The sequence below is a fragment of the Pristiophorus japonicus genome, chromosome 17 (assembly GCF_044704955.1).
Source record: "Pristiophorus japonicus isolate sPriJap1 chromosome 17, sPriJap1.hap1, whole genome shotgun sequence".
Classification (NCBI taxonomy): domain Eukaryota; kingdom Metazoa; phylum Chordata; class Chondrichthyes; family Pristiophoridae; genus Pristiophorus; species Pristiophorus japonicus.
Genome location: NC_091993.1, coordinates 95,147,823 through 95,168,151, shown reverse-complemented (window position 1 = coordinate 95,168,151; position 20,329 = coordinate 95,147,823).

Below are 20,329 nucleotides of genomic sequence, written 5' to 3'. Positions count from 1 at the left end.
TTATGTTGTAGTAATATTAACCTTTAGGGCTGGATTTTAGGCTTTTATGTTTTTGGGACGAAAATGGTGGCGGGGCAGAAAAGTTAGAGGCTGGGAATAGTTTGCGCTTTTGTACTTAAGTTTGGGCATCTGGGCCCTTCATCAGGGGGCGCAGCGCTAAGGGAGGTGTTGTACACCTCTCTTGGTCGCTAGGATGGGAAACTCCCAAGCTAAAGAGCTGGGCGGGAGCTCTCCGAGAGATGCCTGGGGGGTGGGGGGAGTGGAGAACTTTAAAAAATTTTTTTAAAACATTACCAAAACATTGCCCACACTGCTGAAAAAATGAAAAGAAGAAACAATCACACTTACCTTAGGAGTTCATTACTGACCTCTTCGCTGATGGGATCGAAGGACCGCTCTGATTTCCCAGGTGATGGTTGCGGACGGACCTGTCGGGCAGGAGCTGAAACTCGCGCCGGTGTCGTAACCAGGGGCGTTGCACACTGGGCGCTGCTCTGCGGGGCGGTGCTGCTTACCACTGCCGCAAAACCAGCTGCAGGGCACTGACCGCTGCTATTACCGCTGCTATTGCCGCCGCTCCGGGGCAAAACGCTGAGTGCAGTAGACTGGAAAATCCAGCCCATAGGTTTTGCCTGTTAAGCTGCGAAGTATAAGCCAATTTAGATGCAGTGACCAGTGAACTGTTGAACTAAGACTGACCTTAAAAGGAGGAGTAAAAAAAAACATTGTAGTAGTAGGGGACAGTATCATTAGGGGGATAGATACAGTTCTCTGCAGCCATGAGCATGAGTCCCTGTATTGCCTGCCACAGTGCCAGTGTTAAGGACATCTATTCAGGGCTGGAGGGAAACTTGGAGTGGGAGGGGGTAGATCCAGTTGTCGTGGTCCACGTAGGTACCAACGACATAGATACGACAGACGAGAAGGTCCTGCTAAGGGATTATGTGCAGCTAGGGGCCAAATTAAAAAGCAGAACCACAAAGGTAATAATCTCTGGATTACTACTTGAGCCACGAGCAAATTTACATAGGTTAAATAAGATCAGAGAGTTAAACTCGTGGCTCAAAGACTGGTGTGGGAGAAAATGGGTTTTGGTTCCTGGGGCACTGGCACCAGTACTGGGCTAAGAGGGAGCTGTTCCGTCGGGACGGACTCCACTTGGAACGTGCTGGGGCTAGGCTCCTGGCGAACCGAATAGCTAGGGCTGTAGAGAGAGCTTTAAACTAATTAGTGGGGGGAGGGTTCAGGTGAGCTGAAACCTAAAAGCTCAAAGGACAAGGTGAAGGCAATAGAGCAGGGTAGCATTGGGGGAAACGAAAACCAGAGCGTGACAGAAAGGGACAGAATCTATAAACATAAAAGTGTATCAGAAACTGGGGCCATAGCAGGAGAAAATGGTAAGAAAACACATTTAAAAGCTCTTTATCTGAATGCATGTAGCATTAGTAACAAATTAGATGAGCTGTTGACACAAATTGTTACAAATGGGTATGATCTGGTTGGCATAACAAAGATGTGGTTGCAAGGTGACCAGGACTGGGAACTAAACATTCAGGGGTACTTGACAATCCGGAAGGACAGACAGAAAGGAAAAGGAGGTGGGGTAGCTCTGTTGACAAAGGATGGAATCACTGCAATAATGAGAAATGATATTGGCTCAAATGATCAGGATGTTGAAACAGTTTAGGTGGAGATAAGGAATAATAAGGGGAAAAAGTCACTGGTGGGCATAGTCTATAGGCCCCCTAACAATAGCAACTCTGTTGGTCGGAGTATAAACCAAGAAATAGTGGGGCTTGCAAAAAGGGAACAGCAATAATCATGGGTGATTTTAACCTCCATATTATTTGGACAAATCAAAGTGGTCAGGGTAGACTTGAGGAAGAGTTCATAGAATGCATAGGGATGGGTTCCTTGAGCAGTATGTAATGAAACCAACCAGGGGGCAGGCTATCTTAGATCTGGTGTTGTGTAATGGGACAGGATTAATAAACAATCTCCTAGTAAAGGATCCCCTTGGAATGAATGACCATAGCATGGATGAATTTCAAATTCAGATCGAGGGCGAGAAAGTTGGATCTCAAACCAGCATACTAAGCTTAAATAAAGGAGACTACAAAGGTATGAGGGCAGAGTTGGCTAAAGTGGACTGGGAAAATAGATTAAAGTGTAGGAAGGTTGATGAACAATGGTGTATATTTAAGGAGATATTTCATAACTCCCAAGAAAAATATATTCCAGTGAGGAGGAAAGGGTGTAAAAGAAAAGGTAGCCATCCGTGGCTAACTAAAGAAATAAAGGATGTAATCCAATTAAAAACAAGGGCATACAAAGTGGCCAAAACTAATGGGAGGACAGAAGCTTGAGAAGCTTTTAAAAGCCAGCAAAGAATGACTAAAAAAAATGATTAAGAAAGGGAAGATAGACACTGAAAGTAAACTAGCATGAAATATAAAAGATAGCGAGGGTTTCTACAGGTATATAAAAAGGAAAAGAGTGGCTAAAGTAAATGTTGGTCCCTTAGAGGACGAGACCAAGGAATTAGTGATGGGGAACATGGAGATGGCGTAAACTCTGAACAAATATTTTGTATCAGTCTTTACAGTAGAGGACACTAAAAATATCCCAACAGTGAAGGGGCTATAGGGTGGGGAGAAACTTAACGCAATCACAATCACTAAGGAGGTCATGCTCAGTAAGATAATGAGACTAAAGGCAGATAAATCCCCTGGACCTGCATTCTAGGGTCTACAGAGAAGTAGTGGCAGGGATAGTGGTTCATTGGTTGTAATTTACCAAAATGCTCTGGATTCTGGGGAGGTCCCAGCAGATTGTAAAACTGCAAATGTAACGCCCCTATTTAAAAAAGGAGGCAGACAAAAAGCAGCAAACTATAGACCAGTTAGCCTAACATCTGTAATTGGGAAAATGTTGGAGTCCATTATTAAAGAAGCAGTAGCAGGACATTTGGAAAAGCATAATTCAGTCAGGCAGAGTCAGCATAAATTTATGAAGGGGAAGTCACGTTTGACAAATTTGCTGGAATTCTTTGAGGATGTAACGAACAGGGTGGATAAAGGGGTGTAAATTCCTGGATTCTTTTACCTCAATCTGGTTCAGTAAAATTACTGAGTCGAATACCTCTTGTGCTTTGAACAAAGCAGTCTTTATTACCGGCCAGTAAGACCTATCAGACAGAAGATATACTCTCTGGATAGAGCGTACACACTCCCTACGGATAGGTGAAGTTACATCGTAAAGCGTTAACAGTTATACAGTTTTGAAATCAGATAACAAAATACAAATGGATTGACAGTCTAACTCAGCCACTCATTAGTCAATCTATATGAGATGTTCTTCTTGAAAGCTCAAGCATTGCCTCTAAATGTTTCAATCTAATGGTGTGACTACTAATTGAGACCTTGCAATTCTGCAGATTTATTTTATGTTACAATTAGATGTTATTGGCAGGAGTAGTGACTTGAAACCTTGAGACAGACTGTTAGCTATGCTGATGTTGCACTATTTGCAATCTGACATTCTCCCAGCTATTCTTCCATGGCTTATACATTTTCATATATCCCGTTTACCTTACTGTCCTTAATTCCATATATTCCGTTCAGATATCCACATCCCCCCTTTTATCATTCTATGATAACATTTAGGATCATTCTAGGAGTATTGCATTGTTGAGTAGTTCTCTAGTTTGTTGGATCATAACCCGGGAACCACAAGAGGGTCTGCTAACCTTGTCATCATTACTTTACAGCAGAGGTTAAGGCAGAGGTTAAGGCAACCAACAATCAAACAGCAGGTAATTATTATTACGATGAGAACAATTGCCCCATGTATTAGATAGGATCTCCAAGATCCACCCAGAAACCAATCAAACCTGCTAAGTTCTTTTGCTGGTGTGGATAACTTCTTCACCTCCCTCCTTATGTGATCGGCAAGGTGGGTTATGTTTTCTGAACTATTAGGAATGTAAGTGCAACATTCAGATCCTATCAGGGCACACGTTCCCCCTTTCTCAGCTAACAGGTAATCGAGGGCCATTCGGTTTTGTAATGCTACGGTCCTTATCGCTACCATTTCAGCTGTGATGCCCTCCAGAGCCTCAGCAGTGCGGTTCGCTACCTGTTCCAATATCGTTTCTTTGAATCCATCTAACAGTCTCAGTTAGGGTCAGGGGAACGGTGCGCAAAGGAATTCCCCCTTTGGAATGTATAGGGATATGTGAACACACCCAGCATCTAGTGAAGCGCCCTTTTTCTGCATAAACGTAAGACATATACAAAAAGGTGTTTACATGGAGCTCTCGCCTTTGTCTTCCTTCCCGTGCGCCAAAACTGTCATATCAACACTATTATGCAGACAGTGGCATACAGACACAGTCTCATCTTATAAATAGTCCAATTATTTAGCTGATAAAAAGAGTTCTGTTTTCCCGTTTCCCTTCTTCAGGTCTCCGTCAGTGTATTTGGCTGTCTTACGGGTAAAAGTTCAAACTGATCTTCCTTCAACTGCCTTGTTCAGCTATGGGGAAGAGGAGATCTGGAACAGAAACAGGAATTAGACTAACCAGCAAAATTTGTTTAAATGGTGATGAGCTTGCAGTGGTGCAGGTGAACCCAGGCACTTTTCCCCTCAACCTTGGCTGCAGTGGCGGTAGTGAGTGACACCTGAAAAGGCCCCTCCCATTGTGGCTCTAATCCCTTCCGAATCCATACTTCCCTGGTGCCACGAGGGACAATTCGGGTAAAACTGGGAGGTCGAGGTGAGCATCTTGAACCTGGTTGTGAACTAGTCGCAGAGCCTGAGTCAGAGAAAGAACATAGGTGGTCATCAGTCTAGCTGAGATCTCATATCTAGGAACAATTTCCCTCATTAACACCTTAACAACAGTCTGAGTCTTATTGTCCAGGTTAGGGTAGGCTTCAATCCATCTGCTAAACACATCTACTATTACTAACACATATTTGTAACACTGAACTTTTTGCAACTCAATGTAGTCCAACTGAAATGTCTCAAAGGGACCTTCGGGTAGGGGCATTTTACCCCAATCACAAGGGACTCCCTTCCCTGGATTATGTTGCTGGCCAACCAGGCAACGACTACTAATGTTCTGGGTGAGCGCCTGGAGTCTAGGGTGCCCCCAAGTAGCCAAAAGCGTATCACTTGTTGCCCTTGCTCCACAATGAGTAGCAAAATGCAGACATTCTATAACCCATGAGGCCAACTCGTCAGACACGCAAGTCTGTTCCGCGGGAGTGGTCCAGAGTTTAGAAACATTGTCATAAGTACATGCATAATATTTCCACAACAATTTATCTTTTTCAGGAGCGTCCTCCTGTGCTTTTATAACATCTTGGATGGTTGGCATTGGTTTTTCCGAGGCTAACTTATCCTTCGCAGGATTTTTAGTCTGACTCATAATTTTGGGCACTACCATATGTTGGTCACGAGAGGCCTGTTTGGCCTCTTGGTCAGGACAACGATTCCCTATATCAACCAGAGAATTTCCGGTAGTATGGGCGGTACATTTAACAATGGCAATGCGTTTGGGGAACATGAGGGCTTGCAACAAATCAGATACTAACTGTTTATGAGATATCTCATTCCCCTGTGAGGTTAGGAATCCTCTATTTTTCCATAATTGTCCGAAATCATGGACCACCCCAAAGACATACCTAGAGTCGGTATAGACATTGACTTTGAGATCTTTGGCCAAGATACAGGCTCGGATGAGGGCGAATAGTTCAGCTTGTTGAGCAGAATAGGCGGTTTCAAAAGCGGCAGATTCCAAGACCTGATTCTCCTGGTTTACTATGGCGTATCCTGAGATTCGTGTATCTTCTGGATTAATAGAAGTACTTCCGTCAACATACATAAACAATCATGACTGGGTTCTTCCTCATCTTGGGTTGGCTCAGTAAGAATACAGTCTGGATCTTCCATTGGTACATCAACTAAATCTTCCCTGACTGATGTGGCCTCTTAAATTAAAGATAAGCAATCATGACTGGGTTCTTCCTCATCTTGGGGTGGCTCAGTAAGAATACAGGCCGGATTAATTGCAGTACAGTGCCGAAAGGTCAGTTTAGGATTGCCTGTGATTTCAGTGGGTTCTGTCGGATAGAGGGCCAGTCCACATTGCCCTGCACTGGGATCTCAATCGGATCAATGGGAGTATAACCCACTTGGGAGGGGTTCTCTGCCCACACACGAGGATCCACATAGTCAGGTATGCCGGAGCCAGTATGATGCTGTAGAGTCCTTAAGACCTTCTCGGGGTCCCCATGAAATTGGACTGTTCGGCCATGTTTTACGATTTGCACATCCCGGCTGGTAGGGTCAGCCTCATCTATGGCCTTGCGTACCATAACTCCCAAATCTTTAGCATGGTGAGGGGCTAATACTTCACGAGAAATATGCGGTGCCACTGTTAGGGGCTGTTTCCACAGATTCTTATCCACTTCCACAAAATCTGCCTCTCCTTCCGGTCCAGTCACTCCAGCCCTTAATAGAATTCCCTTCACTTCCCCTTCGTGATCCTGATAAAAGTTCTGTAGGTCCCGATTCTTTCCACTAGGATCGTATGCTAGGGTCACGTGATAGGGTGCCTGCGGCAGGTCCAGAGACCACCACTGAGGGGTTCTAGTGGTATAATACTGCCGCTTAAGGGTTTTCTGTTTTACAATAATCCCATCATCTCCACACTCCAAATGCAACTGGAATTTGCAGAGGAGGTCTCTAGCCATCAAGTTACAGTCCAGATTGGTAGTGATGACAAATCGATGTTCTACCAATTCTTCTTGGTAACCCACTTTAACTAGTTCTGACACCGGGAATGTCGAGATTTGTCCCAAGAATCCCGAAAGTTCCTGTGTTTCAGTAGAGGCAGGGAGTTTAAGCTTTGATTGTACAGAAGACATGAAGGCTCCCGTATCTATCAAAAAGGGTTGTCATTCATTCAGAATTTTTAACGATATCATTGGTTCGTCGTCCGGGGAGGATCCCTGTACAATCAAGCTGCGTAGTCAATTGGGGGACAATTGACCAAAGGGGTTGTTCTGGGAGAAGTTAGTGTAAGATCCTCCTCTCCCCCCCTTGCCCCCCTCCTCTTCCTCCTCTTCCTTTTCCATGCTGACGGTAGGGGCAATTTTTATTCCAATGTCCTTCCTGCCCACAATTAAAACAGTCAATTCCTCTTACCCAGTCCCGGCCTCTTCCCATACCATGCCGGGGACAATAGGGAGGTTTATTAGCAGGGCTCGGCCCGTTTGGTTGTTTAGTATAACCGTATCCTTGCTTATCCATCCAATCCTGTATGCAACACTATGGCTCTTCCTTTCTAGTCACGTATTCAGTCTTGACCCGGGTTGGGGGCGCACCTCCCCCCTCCCCTTTCTTTTCCTGCCAATAATATCTAACTGTCCTCTCCATCTGTCCGGATAGCGTGAGCAATCAAATAGTTGTTTGAAGATCACAGACATCTATAGAGAGGTGGTCTACAGCTTGTTGTGCATCAGGGTTTGGCATTGGTCTGACAGGGAATTGGTGTCGGGACTTTGGGATCTTGGAAATCATTTCTAGGCCGGAGGATGTTTCAGAGCTGTCTGACTGCTTGACAGTTCTGCGTCTCGATCGGCGGGGGTGTTTGCTATGTCTTTCACAACTTGGACTGGTAGATTGACTAGAAGATTTACGGGACTGTTTGTGATGTCGAGATATAGTTCTGCCCTTTCGAATGTGAGATCTGGTCCTTTCGGCTATATTGCTTGTAAACTGGCGATCCGAATCGTTATCAGAGGATGAGGAGTCAGTTCGGGTTTGTTGCTTTAGTGGTATGGGGTTATTTTTAATTCCTCTTCCTACCGGAGTGTTAGGTGGAGGGTGTTGGGAAGAGGACTGGAGCAAGAGGCCAGGGGGTGCGGGAGGCGCCGTTGGGCGCTGAGTCAGTGGCCACTCATCAATTTCATCATCAGCCTCGGTTAACACAATGCCAGCCATTTTAACTCTTAGTTGATCAATACTTTCTCAGAGGTCCCAGAGGATCTCTTAGCAAGTTTCTTGTGCGCACATTCTTTCTTTAAGACATCTACAGTTTTAACATGTGTTCCCTCTGTCAATGCAAGTCCTAATTTAATAGCATTTGTTTGCCAACTTGACAGAAGTAATGCATCTTTTAATTTCAGACAATAATGTCGCCAGGTTGCAATTAAATTTTTATCCCCTTTTCCTCGTCCCCTTCTCCAAATTAATCTCTGTGCTTTTTTTTTCTACCTCTACGCTTCTAGTGCCACCTAGAGGCCACTGGTCATCCCCTAATAATTTATTCAGGGCTCCTGATAATTTTCTAAAGTCTTCAGCTCTTTCAGGGAATTCCTCACATAACTTTTGTAGCGGACTATCCGCATCCGTGGTTTTATCTAACTGATTACCCATTTTCATGCTGCTCCTCGTATTACTGTGTCGCTACGCGTTCGTGTCGTCGTGCAATTTAAACAAACTTAAAAATAGACACAGACTTTACAGAAACTAACACTGACTTTAACTAACTCCAAATAACCAAACTTTACTAATGCTAACACTGACCCGCGTCGCCGCGCGAGTTAAGATACTTAAAACTTTAAAAGATAAACAAGGACTTCTAACACTTACCCACGTCGCCGCGCTGTTCGTGTCGCCGCTCGATTTCAATACAAGATAGACAAAGACTTCTAACACTTATCCGTGTCGCCGCGCGGTTCACGTCGCCGCGCGATTTCAATACTTAAAACTCTAAACACTTAAGACTTACAAAGACTTACTGACATTAGCACTGACTTTCGCGATTCGCGTTGCTGCGCCTCTACGTCACTACGCGTTGGCGTCACTGCGCGTCTACGTCACTGCGCGTTTACGTACTGCGCGTCTACGTCACTGCGCGTTCGCTTCGGCCCTTCTCCTCTCGGCCGCACGCTCGCGCCGCTGCGCGTCTCGCGTTGTTTGTGCGTCTGCGCCGCTGCGCGTCTCGCGTCGGCCCTACCTTCCGAGTTGCTGCGGGGTTTTTTTTTTAAAATTCAATCAGAGCCTAGACGGGCCAAGTGATATACAAGGTCGACATCGTACCTGAGTTGAACACCTATCCTCTATTTAAATCCCCATTTTATTCCCTGTGAGCCTAATTTTCTAATTTTGATTTCTTATGAGCCTTAATTTATTTCTTTCAGTTTCCAAATTTCCCTATCCTTTCACGTTACTGCGCAGTTTAAATTCAATCAGAGCCTAGACGGGCCAAGTGATATACAGGGTCGACGTCGTACCTGAGTTGAACACCTATTTCTAATTTTAGAAGGTATTCGCCAAATTGTTATGAATCTCGTTCAGACACTACCCGAGAACCAGCGAGTGGCTAAACTTTTCTCAGACTTATGAAACTGGGGGAAACTGGAACAGTATTGAAATCATACTCACTCCAGTGGCCACTTTTCCCCTGTCTCGTCCAAGGCTAGTCTGGCTCTTAGTTCGCAAGTTTTCGGCAGTTGTCCGTTGAGATCCCACTTCTGACACCAAATGTAAATTCCTGGATTCTTTTACCTCAATCTGGTTCAGTAAAATTACTGAGTCGAAGACCTCTTGTGCTTTGAACAAAGCAGTCTTTATTACCGGCCAGTAAGACCTATCAGACAGAAGATATACTCTCTGGATAGAGCGTACACACTCCCTATGGATAGGTGAAGTTACATCGTAAAGCGTTAAGTTATACAGTTTTGAAATCAGATAACAAAATACAAATGGATTGACAGTCTAACTCAGCCACTCATTAGTCAATCTATATGAGATGTTCTTCTTGAAAGCTCAAGCATTGCCTCTAAATGTTTCAATCTAATGGTGTGACTACTAATTGAGACCTTGCAATTCTGCAGATTTATTTTATGTTACAATTAGATGTTATTGGCAGGAGTAGTGACTTGAAACCTTGAGACAGACTGTTAGCTATGCTGATGTTGCACTATTTGCAATCTGACATTCTCCCAGCTATTCTTCCATGGCTTATACATTTTCATATATCCCGTTTACCTTACTGTCCTTAATTCCATATATTCCATTCAGATATCCACAGGGGAACCAGCGGCTGTGGTGTATTTGGACTTCCAGAAGGCATTTGACAAGGTGCCACATAAAAGGTTACTGCACAAGATAAAAGTTCACGGGGTTGGGTGTAATATATTAGCATGGATAGAGGATTGGCTAACTATCAGAAAACAGAGTCGGGATAAATGGTTCATTCTCGGGTTGGCAATCAGTAACTAGTGGGGTGCCGCAGGGATCAGTGCTGGGATCCCAACTATTTACAGTCTATATTAATGACTTGGATGAAGGGACTGAGTGTAATGTAGCCAATTTTGCTGATGATACAAAGATGGGAGGAAAAGCAATGCATGAGGAGGACACAACACACCTGCAAAAGGACATAGACAGGTTAAGTGAGTGGGCAAAATTTGGCAGATGGAGTATAATGTTGGAAAGTTTGAGGTATGCACTTTGGCAGAAAAAAATCAAAGAGCAAGTTATTATTTAAATGGAGAAAAATTGCAGAGTGCTGCAGTACAGCGGACCTGGGGGTCCTGGTGCATGAAACACAAAAGATTAGTATGCAGGTATAACAATTGATCAGGAAGGCCAATGGAATCTTGGCTTTTATTGCAAAGGGGATGGAGTATAAAAGCAGGGAAGTCTTGCTACAGTTATACAGGGTATTGGTGAGCCCACACCTGGAACTATTTTGTTTTCCATATTTAAAAAAGGATATACTTGCTTTGGAGGCAGTTCAGAGAAGGTTCACTAGGTTGATTCCGGAGATGAGGGGGTTGATTTATGAGGAAAGGTTGAGTAGGTTGGGCCTCTAGTCATTGGAATTCAGAAGAATAAGAGGTGATCTTATCGAAACGTGTACGATTATGAGGGGGCTTGACAAGGTGGATGCAGAGAGAATGTTTCCACTGATAGTGGAGACTAGAACTAGGGGGCATAATCTTAGACTAAGGGGCTGCTCATTTAAAACTGAGATGAGGAGAAATATCTTCTCTCAGAGGGTTGTAAATCGGTGGAACTCGCTGCCTCAGAGAGCTGTGGAAGCTGGGTCATTGAATAAATGTAAGACAGAGATAGACAGTTTCTTAACCAATTGGAAATAAGTGGTTATGGGGAGTGGGCAGGGAAATGGACCTGAGTCTATGATCGGATCAGCCATGATCGTACTAAATGGCAGAGCAGGCTCAAGGGGCCATATGGCCTACTCCTGCTCCTATTTCTTATGTTCTTCTGTAAGACTGACCTTAAAGCAATGCTCAGTTTATTGTGAGTCATATTTAATCAGTTGTAATTAGGATTTCTGCAGAAGCTGGAGATTGGTAGGAAATGGTACTGAATCAAAAACATATTTATAATTAGAGGTTTGACTTGGTGGAATAGCAATTCTATCTAACGAGTGAAACTATCAATAATACCGGCACAGGCACGTTGGGCCGAATGGCCTCTTTCTGTGCTGTATCATTCTATGATTCTAAGATAACAAAGTAAAGGAGCTGTACTTCAGAAATGTCTGCTGAAAAAGAGCTTGTTAAGTAAGGAGAACTAAAGATATTAAGGGATAAGTCAATTAAATTTCCCTTATAATGTGGATAAATATGAGGTTATCCACTTTGGTGGTAAAAACAGAGAGACAGACTATTATCTGAATGGTGACAGATTAGGAAAAGGGGAGGTGCAAAGAGACCTGGGTGTCATGGTACATCAGTCATTGAAGGTTGGCATGCAGGTGCAGCAGGCGGTTAAGAAAGCAAATGGCATGTTGGCCTTCATAGCGAGGGGATTTGAGTACAGGGGCAGGGAGGTGTTGCTACAGTTGTACAGGGCATTGGTGAGGCCACACCTGGAGTATTGTGTACAGTTTTGGTCTCCTAACCTGAGGAAGGACATTCTTGCTATTGAGGGAGTGCAGCGAAGGTTCACCAGACTGATTCCCGGGATGGCGGGACTGACCTATCAAGAAAGACTGGATCAACTGGGCTTGTATTCACTGGAGTTCAGAAGAATGAGAGGGGACCTCATAGAAACATTTAAAATTCTGACGGGGTTAGACAGGTTAGATGCAGGAAGAATGTTCCCAATGTTGGGGAAGTCCAGAACCAGAGGTCACAGTCTAAGGATAAGGGGTAAGCCATTTAGGACCGAGATGCGGAGGAACTTCTTCACCCAGAGAGTGGTGAACCTGTGGAATTCTCTACCACAGAAAGTTGTTGAGGCCAATTCACTAAATATATTCAAAAAGGAGTTAGATGAGGTCCTTACTACTAGAGGGATCAAGGGGTATGGCGAGAAAGCAGGAATGGGGTACTGAAGTTGAATGTTCAGCCATGAACTCATTGAATGGCGGTGCAGGCTAGAAGGGCCGAATGGCCTACTCCTGCACCTATTTTCTATGTTTCTATGTTTCTATATGGAGTTGTATTTTAACTTTTATATCATATAACACAGAATTGTTTGAATTATCACTTGGATGGAGTAGGGGAATGTATAAAAATTGTCTGTTCATAATGAACATTTGGATTTGTTTAAGGTCTGCTCAACCTGTATACCAAGTTTGGAACTGTGACCCATTTGAGTCCCTCAACTAAACCAGCAAGGTTCAGTTGTATTGTCTTTTAATATATGCTCATGTACTATTACATGTGCTGTATACTTAATAAATCTGTAATATATGATATTCAATGTTTAAGAACCTTATTGATTTGCGGAGTAAATTGTAAATAAGAACACATCCTTTACACTGAGGTTTTACTACCAAGTTATTTTCAGTCTTGTTACCTACTCCCACTTTCTCCAATTTCCATTTCCCTCCCCTGCAGGCGCTGACTCATGCTGGCACACTGTTCCACAGGCACCGCCCGCCAGTCTCAAGTATCTCCCTCAAGTAACTGTTCTTCATATGAGTGTCAGCTATTTATAAGGAGCATCACGGTGACGCCTATTCTATTCCCAATCCATATTTCCAGCGGATATCATGCGAACTGCGAGTTTCCCTCCCTCATAGAAAGATCTTGTGACTTGTACAATACATTCATTATAAAGTATTATTTAATAAAGTAGGGCATCAATTCATCCAAGTAGTTACATTCCTTATTTATAATCCAGCAATTTGATTTCCTGAAAAATTAGATAAGATTTGCTTTTGGATTTATGGAGCAGTTTCAGCACTGACATTTAAATGCAAATCAATCTTTTAGTCAGTTCCTGGAATTTCAGTACTTAAAAATTTATAATTTAAAAAAAGGCTTTTTAAAAATGTTCTTATAAATTTGCAATTTAAATCAGCAACTACGTTTTCTGAACTGATTGATATGGGCTCAAGATTTATATTCCAATTTTAAGTTTAAGAATTTTCTTTTATTGGGTTCCCCCATGGTACATATGACCTGTTCCCAAGGTATCCAAGCAGCCGGGGAGCTGGTTCTTACTCTAATTTTCTCTTATCACGGAATTACAATAGGGACTTACTGAAATAGTGTGATTGTTTGTTTTTCTTCTGTAATACCTTGATCCTGTCAATTTTGCTGTATTTAAATGAGCAGCAGTTTGTCTCTCACATAATGACCCGTAATTTATGGTCAGTGGCAAAGTGACCGCCATTGTTGCTGACCTCGAAGAAAGCTGCCCACAGGGATCTTGCAATCTCTGTGGCGAGAACTTTAGCTTCCTCAATGTGAAATTGATACTTTTTCTTCTTGGGCAGTCCCTCTGAGTCGAGGATGACTTGCTTCCACACTAATATGAGTTCTCAGGTACTGATGAGTCCAATACGGGACCTACAGTCTCTGTCACAGGTGGAGCAGATGGTTTGAGGGACAGGTGGATGGGGTGCCTGGGTTGTCATGCGCTCCTTCCATTGTTTGCGCTTGGCTTCCGCGTGCTCCCGGCGATAAGACTCGAAGTGTTTGGCGCCTTCACAGATGCTTCTCCTCCAATTTGAGCGGTCTTGGGCCAGGGATTCCTAGTTGTCAGTAGGGATGTTGCACTTTTTCAAAGAGGCTTTGAGGATGTCCTTGAAGCATTTCCTCTGCCCAGCTGGGACTCACTTGCCGTGTTGGAGCTCTGAATAGTGCATATGTTTTGGGATTCTAGCATCGGGCATGCGGATGATGTGGCCTATCCATCGGAGCTGATCGAGCATGGTCAATGATTCGATGCTGGTGATGTTGGCCTGAGCGAGAACACTGACATTGGTTTGCCTATCCTGCCAATGGATTTTCAGGATCTTGCGGAGGCAGTGTTGATGGTACTTCTCCAGTGCTTTGAGGTGCCAGCTGTACATAGTTCATGTTTCTGAAACATATAGGAGGGCAGCCATGATGCTTTGTACTTGTCCCTCTGACGGAACAAGGTGTTGGTGTTGACAAGGTCATGTTCTAGGTAAATTGTCAGGAGCAGGGTGCTGCTGGAGTTGATTTTCCCTATCCCCTCTCTGCCAATCATGCCTCCCCAGAGGTCTGTGTCCTTACCGACTCTGGGGTTGAAGTTACCAAGGAGAATCAGCTTGTCGTTCGTAGGGACTCGGGACAGGGACACCAACCTGACCCCATCACACAGCACTACCCCCTGATCATCAAAATCCACAGCGCGGCCTTGGACAATGTGACCAGTACCTCGGGAGCCTACTATCAGTAAAGACAGACATCGATGATGAGGTTCAACACTGCCTCCAGTGTGCCAGCACAGTCTTCGGTCACCTGAGGAAGAAAGTATTTGAAGACCAGGACCTCAAATCTGGCAGCAAGCTTATGGTCTACACCCATCCTCCTATATGGCTCAGAGACATGGATTATATACAGCAGACATCTCAAAGTGCGGGAGAAGTACCACCAGCACTGCCTCCGCAAAATCCTGCAAATCCATTGGGAGGATAGACACACCGACGTCAGTGTTCTCGCTCAGGCCAACATCCCCAGCATCGAAGCACTGACCACACTCGACCAGCTCCATTGGGCAGGCCACAGCGTCCGCATGCCCGAAATGAAACTCCCAAGGCAAGCACTCTACTCTGAGCTCCTACACAGCAAGCAAGCCCCAGGTGGGCAGAGGAAACGTTTCAAGGACACCTTCAAAGCCTCCTTAATAAAGTGTAACATCCCCACTGGCACCTGTGAATCCCTGGTGGAGGAAGAGCATCTGGGAGGGTGCTGAGCAATTTGAGTCTCATCGCCAAGTGCATGCGTAAATCAAGCGCAGACAGCAGAAAGAGCGTATGGCAAACCAAGCTTCCCACCCACCCTTTCCTTCAACCACTGTCTGCCCCACCTGTCACAGAGACTATAATACAGGACTGTACAGCCATCTTAGAACTCACTTTTAGAGTGGAAGCAAGCCTTCCTCGATTCCGAGGGACTGCCTATGATGATGATGATATGATGAAGAGGGCGGGTATCGCTACTGCTCTGTAGATCATGAGCTTGGTGCCGGGTTTGAGGTCCTGGTCTTGAAACACTCTTTCTCAGGTGAGCGAAGGCTGCACTGACACACTGAAGGTGGTGTTGAACTTTGTCATTGATGTCTGCTCTTGTTGACAGTAGGTTCCCGAGGTATGGAAAATAGCCCACGTTGTCCAAGGTCTCGTCATGGATCTCGTTAATTGGGGGGCAGCACTGTATGACGGGGGCAGGTTGGTAGAGAACCTTTGTCTTATGGATATTTAGTGTAAGGCCCATGCTCTCGCACGCTTCGGTGAAGGTTTTGACTATGATTTGGAGTTTCACCTCTGAGTGTGCGCAAACATAAGCATCATCTGCGTACTGTAATTCAATGACAGAGGATGGGATGACCTTGGATCTGGACTGGAGGTGACGGAGGTTGAAGAATTTCCCATTTGTTCTGTAGATTAGCTCCACTCCAATGCGGAGTTTATTGAGGGTGAGATTGGGCATTGCAGCAAGGAAGATCGAGAAGAGCATTGGTACCATGACACAGTCTTGCTTGACCCCGGTCTGCACATGTATTGGGTCTGTGGTGGAACCTTTGGTCAGGATCACAGCTTGCCTGTCATCGTGAAGCAGGTGGAGGATCATGACAAACTTTTGAGGACAGCCAAATTTGAGGAAGAGACTCCATAATCCCTCATGATTGACAGTGTTGAAGGCTTTTGTGAGGTCAAAGAAGGCCATGTTCAGAGGCTGGTGCTGCTCCTTGCATTTCTCTTGAATTTGACGTGTGGTGAAGATCATGCCCATTGTGCTCGTTGGTAGGCGGAGTCTGCATTGCGACTCTGGGAAGAGCTCTTCAGCCACTCGGAGAAGGCGGTTGAGGAGGATTCTTGCGATGACTTTCCCTGTGGCAGACAGCAGGGAAACACCTCTTACCACAATATGACTTGGCACCTTTCTTGAAGATGGTCACGATTACGGCATCTCTGAGATCCCCTGTCAAGCTTGCCTTCTAAATAAGAGAAATTAGTTAATGGATGTGCGTCAATAGTGCTTCTCCACCATGCTTTAATGCTTTAGCGGGGATTCAATTTGCCCCTAAGGCCTTGTTGTTCTTCAGTTGTCGGATGGACCTTTCAACCTCATGCCGGGCCGCGCTTGTGCTGAGGTGGTGGCGGGTGGCATGCCGCGGGATGGAGTTGAGGACAGTCAGGTCGAAGACAGAGTCTCAGTTGAGATCTTCGAAGTGTTCCTTCCAGTGGGCACTGACTGCCACTCTATCCTTGATGAGTACCTCTCTGTTCTTGGCCTTCAGTGGGGTAGGACCCTGGGTGCTTGGGCCGTAGGTGGTCTTGACTGTGCTAAAGAATCCACACACATCGTGATTGTTGGCTAATTGCTGGATCTCCTGTGTTTTCTCCACGCACCATTTGTTCTTTAGGTTGTTAGTTTTATGTTAGACCTCGGCCTTCAGATGTCTATAGAGCTGCTTTCTTGCTCTCGAGTTGTATAGCTGTTTCCAGTTCAAGAATGCCTTGCACTTGTGGCTTATCAGCTCCTGGATCTCCTGATCATTCTCGGCGAATCAGTCTTGATGTTTCCTGGTCGAGTGACCAAGCATCTCTTCACAGGTGCTAATTATGGAGGCCTTGAGGGCACACCAGGCACTGTGAACACTGTGTCTCCAGTTCACTGGAAGTTGTCAGGTTGGTTGTGAGGCGCTAGCTGAATAGGGCTTTCTTAGCAGGTTTTTGAGTGCTCCAGCGTTGATTATCCTTTTGCCGCCACTGTTTTAGGGCTACATTGATGGAAGTGACAGAGCAGATTAAGCGGTGATCTGTCCAGCAGTCGTCAACTCCTGTCATAGCATGGGTGATGCAGACGTCCTTGCGGTCCCTCGCTCAGACGATGACGTAGTCTAGCAGATGCCAGTGCTTGGAGCGAGGGTGTTGCCTTGAGGCCTTGTACTTGTCTCTCTGAAGGAACAAGGTGTTGGTTATGACAGGACCATGTTCGAAGCATTGTTCTGAAATTGATTGTAGCACTGTCAAATGGAGATTCCTTGCGTAGAGCAGCAGTGATGTCAACAACCTGTCTAAACAGCCAATCACATTGAAGAATTCTCACAGGTAGCAAACCAGGAAGCAAAAAGCACTGATTATCTGCACTTTAAAAAAAAGTATTACAGAGAGCAAAATAAAGATTGGGACACACACATGGGGTTAAGGTAAAAGCTGAAATATCATGAACAAACTTTAAAATTAAAAAAATATATATTTAGCATGCGCTAAATCCTGAAGTTGTGGTCAGTTTCAGAGGGGTAAAGATGGCGAATGCTAATAGTTCACCATCATTACCCACTGCAAAATCCGGGCCATGAAATACCTCGACTGCCGCCAGCAAACCAGATTTTTTTCTGATACTAACAGTGGGCAAGATACCTCACTGAGGGCCTGGACTTGGGGAAATTCTCCCCTACATGTGGAATTCCATGCCATGGTATGTGCTATTCGAATTCTTTGAAGTTTCGAAAAATGAAATTATTATAAGTGTTATCAAACTGGAAGTTTAAAAAAATGTTTTCTCCTGACTTGTTGGGGTTCTACTGGTACCAGGAACCCTCTGGTAACTGATCCAAATGGCCATTTGTGTGAGTGTCTGTTCCTATGTGCTTAAAGAATCACCATTATCAGATTATTCTTTTGGTTGGGAGGGGTGAGAGCTACAACTGAGCCTGATCCAGTTCTCACCAATCATTTTTTTTAAGGAATAGTATCAATGGAGTTGCCAAACGTCCTGGATTATCTGGAAGTCTCTGGGAAGAGAGGATTGGTCTCCAGGGTAGGGCTGCTGGCAAACTGAGAGAAAAGTCCTTCGCATTTGCAGTTTGTACCGGTGCACTTTCACTGTTTGCAGGTGAGAGAAGGGCCTGAATTGCACTCAGGGACCCCAAATTAATAATGCATTCAATTTATCGATTGAAAAACTACAAACAAAATAAAAAATAAATGAAAACTATTTGAATTCTCTTAAATTTACCAAAGTGGTCGGTAGCTGTGACATTATAAATGGGTTTTTGGGACCTTGTTCAGTGCAGGAATACTCAGGTTCCTGTAAATTTTATTTATTACGGGATACGCCTCGCATTTCCTGCTTCAAACGCAGTTCGCTGCGGCCTCGCCCTTAATTGGGATCTGCTTCGCGAGTCGAGTGGTTAATAGCGGATGTCTCGGCCCAGAATGCACGGCGTGCTGGAATACGCACTATCCACTTTGGAGGAAACCGACCCGCCACCGCAGCAGGATCTCTGCGTGTCAGATGGTGAATTTCGCAACTCCTTCTAAAGTTTCCTGTATGTAGGCAAAGAGCGGTGTTATGAGTTGACAATAACATATCTTGCTATCAAAATGAGAAGTGCCTGGCACTTAATGGCGAAAAAATTAACTCATTTCTCAGCCTAAATGTTCTCTGGGTGTAAAAAAAAAGACTCGCATTTATATAGCGCCTTTCATGACCTCCGGATACCCCAAAGCACTTCACAGCCAAAGAAGTATTTTTTCAAGTGTAGTCACTGTTGTAATGTAACGCTAGACTCACTGAGCAGATCTCAATTAAGATGATTGGAATGTTTTACTATGTTAAAACTAGGATCGATACATTTTTGATGAGGGTTATGGAACCAAGGCGGTTAGATGGGAGTTAAAGTACAGATCAGTCATGATCTAATTGAATGGCGGAACAGGCTCGAAGGGCTGATTGGCCTACTCCTGTTCTATACATGCAAGTTGTTGTCAAGCCACTAGATGGATTTCCCTTGACCCCAGTTTCAGCTCCGTAGTATAAATGGTACCTTAAATATTAAGTTAGTGCAAGTACAATCTTCTCATTTTTAGGTGATCTAACATGCGACTGTCAGTGGAGCACATCATGGCACAAAGCCAGCTTATTGAAGACAAATCAATTTAATTCATGTAAAAAAAGTAACTTGTGATCATGAAATATTCAGATCTGCTATGTTCTCAAATAAAGATTTGGTAGCTTCTTTTTATTGTATTTGGTCCTGCAGAATGTTGTCTAATGTATCTTTACCACCATGAAATTAAACTATCAATAACATTTATTCATTTCAGAACTTAACCAGAAAATATATTTCTACATATAGGAATTAGTTTGAATTTTTAAATCTCTCCCCTTCCTTTGTACATGTAACTCATATTCTGACATAATTCAAAACCAATCACAAAAAGAGTCAGCATCACACCTAGGGGTAGACATTACCCTCTCATGGAAACGGGGTGCACCTACTGTTTTTGCAGTGTTCTGGCCGCTGCAATGGATGCAGCAGCCTATCCGGAGAGATTCAGCTCCTCGGGGTTGTTTTCCTAACGAGGCGGAAGTGGAAGCAGAGCGCAGTGGCCATCACTAGCGGGGTGGAAGTGGGGGCGGGACAGAATGTCCACAGCTCAGTCATCAACGCCGCACTGATGACATAATCGCGCTGGCGTGTCACAACCTCTCTCCCCTTCAGTTAAAGAGACTGCTACGAACTCTGCATTCATTTTAGTTAGGTCCACTGGGCCACTCGGGAGGGTTTAGGCCGGTCCAGTACACCACTCCACTCCTGAGGAAGGGCAATTTCTAAACTGACAGCCCTTCCCCGGAGAGTCAGTGGCCATTCCGTGCCGCCCCATGGCCGCCGCTCTCCAGCGGTCAGAGGCCTTATCGAATGGGGCAATTTCAGCTCCCTAAAGTCAGTAACATACACAGGTGCTTTTACAGATTTTACCATTAACCAGCCACTCAAATTTTGAATAACATCAGGTTATATAAAGCACTGAACTACATGTGATGAAGTCTGCTGAGTAATG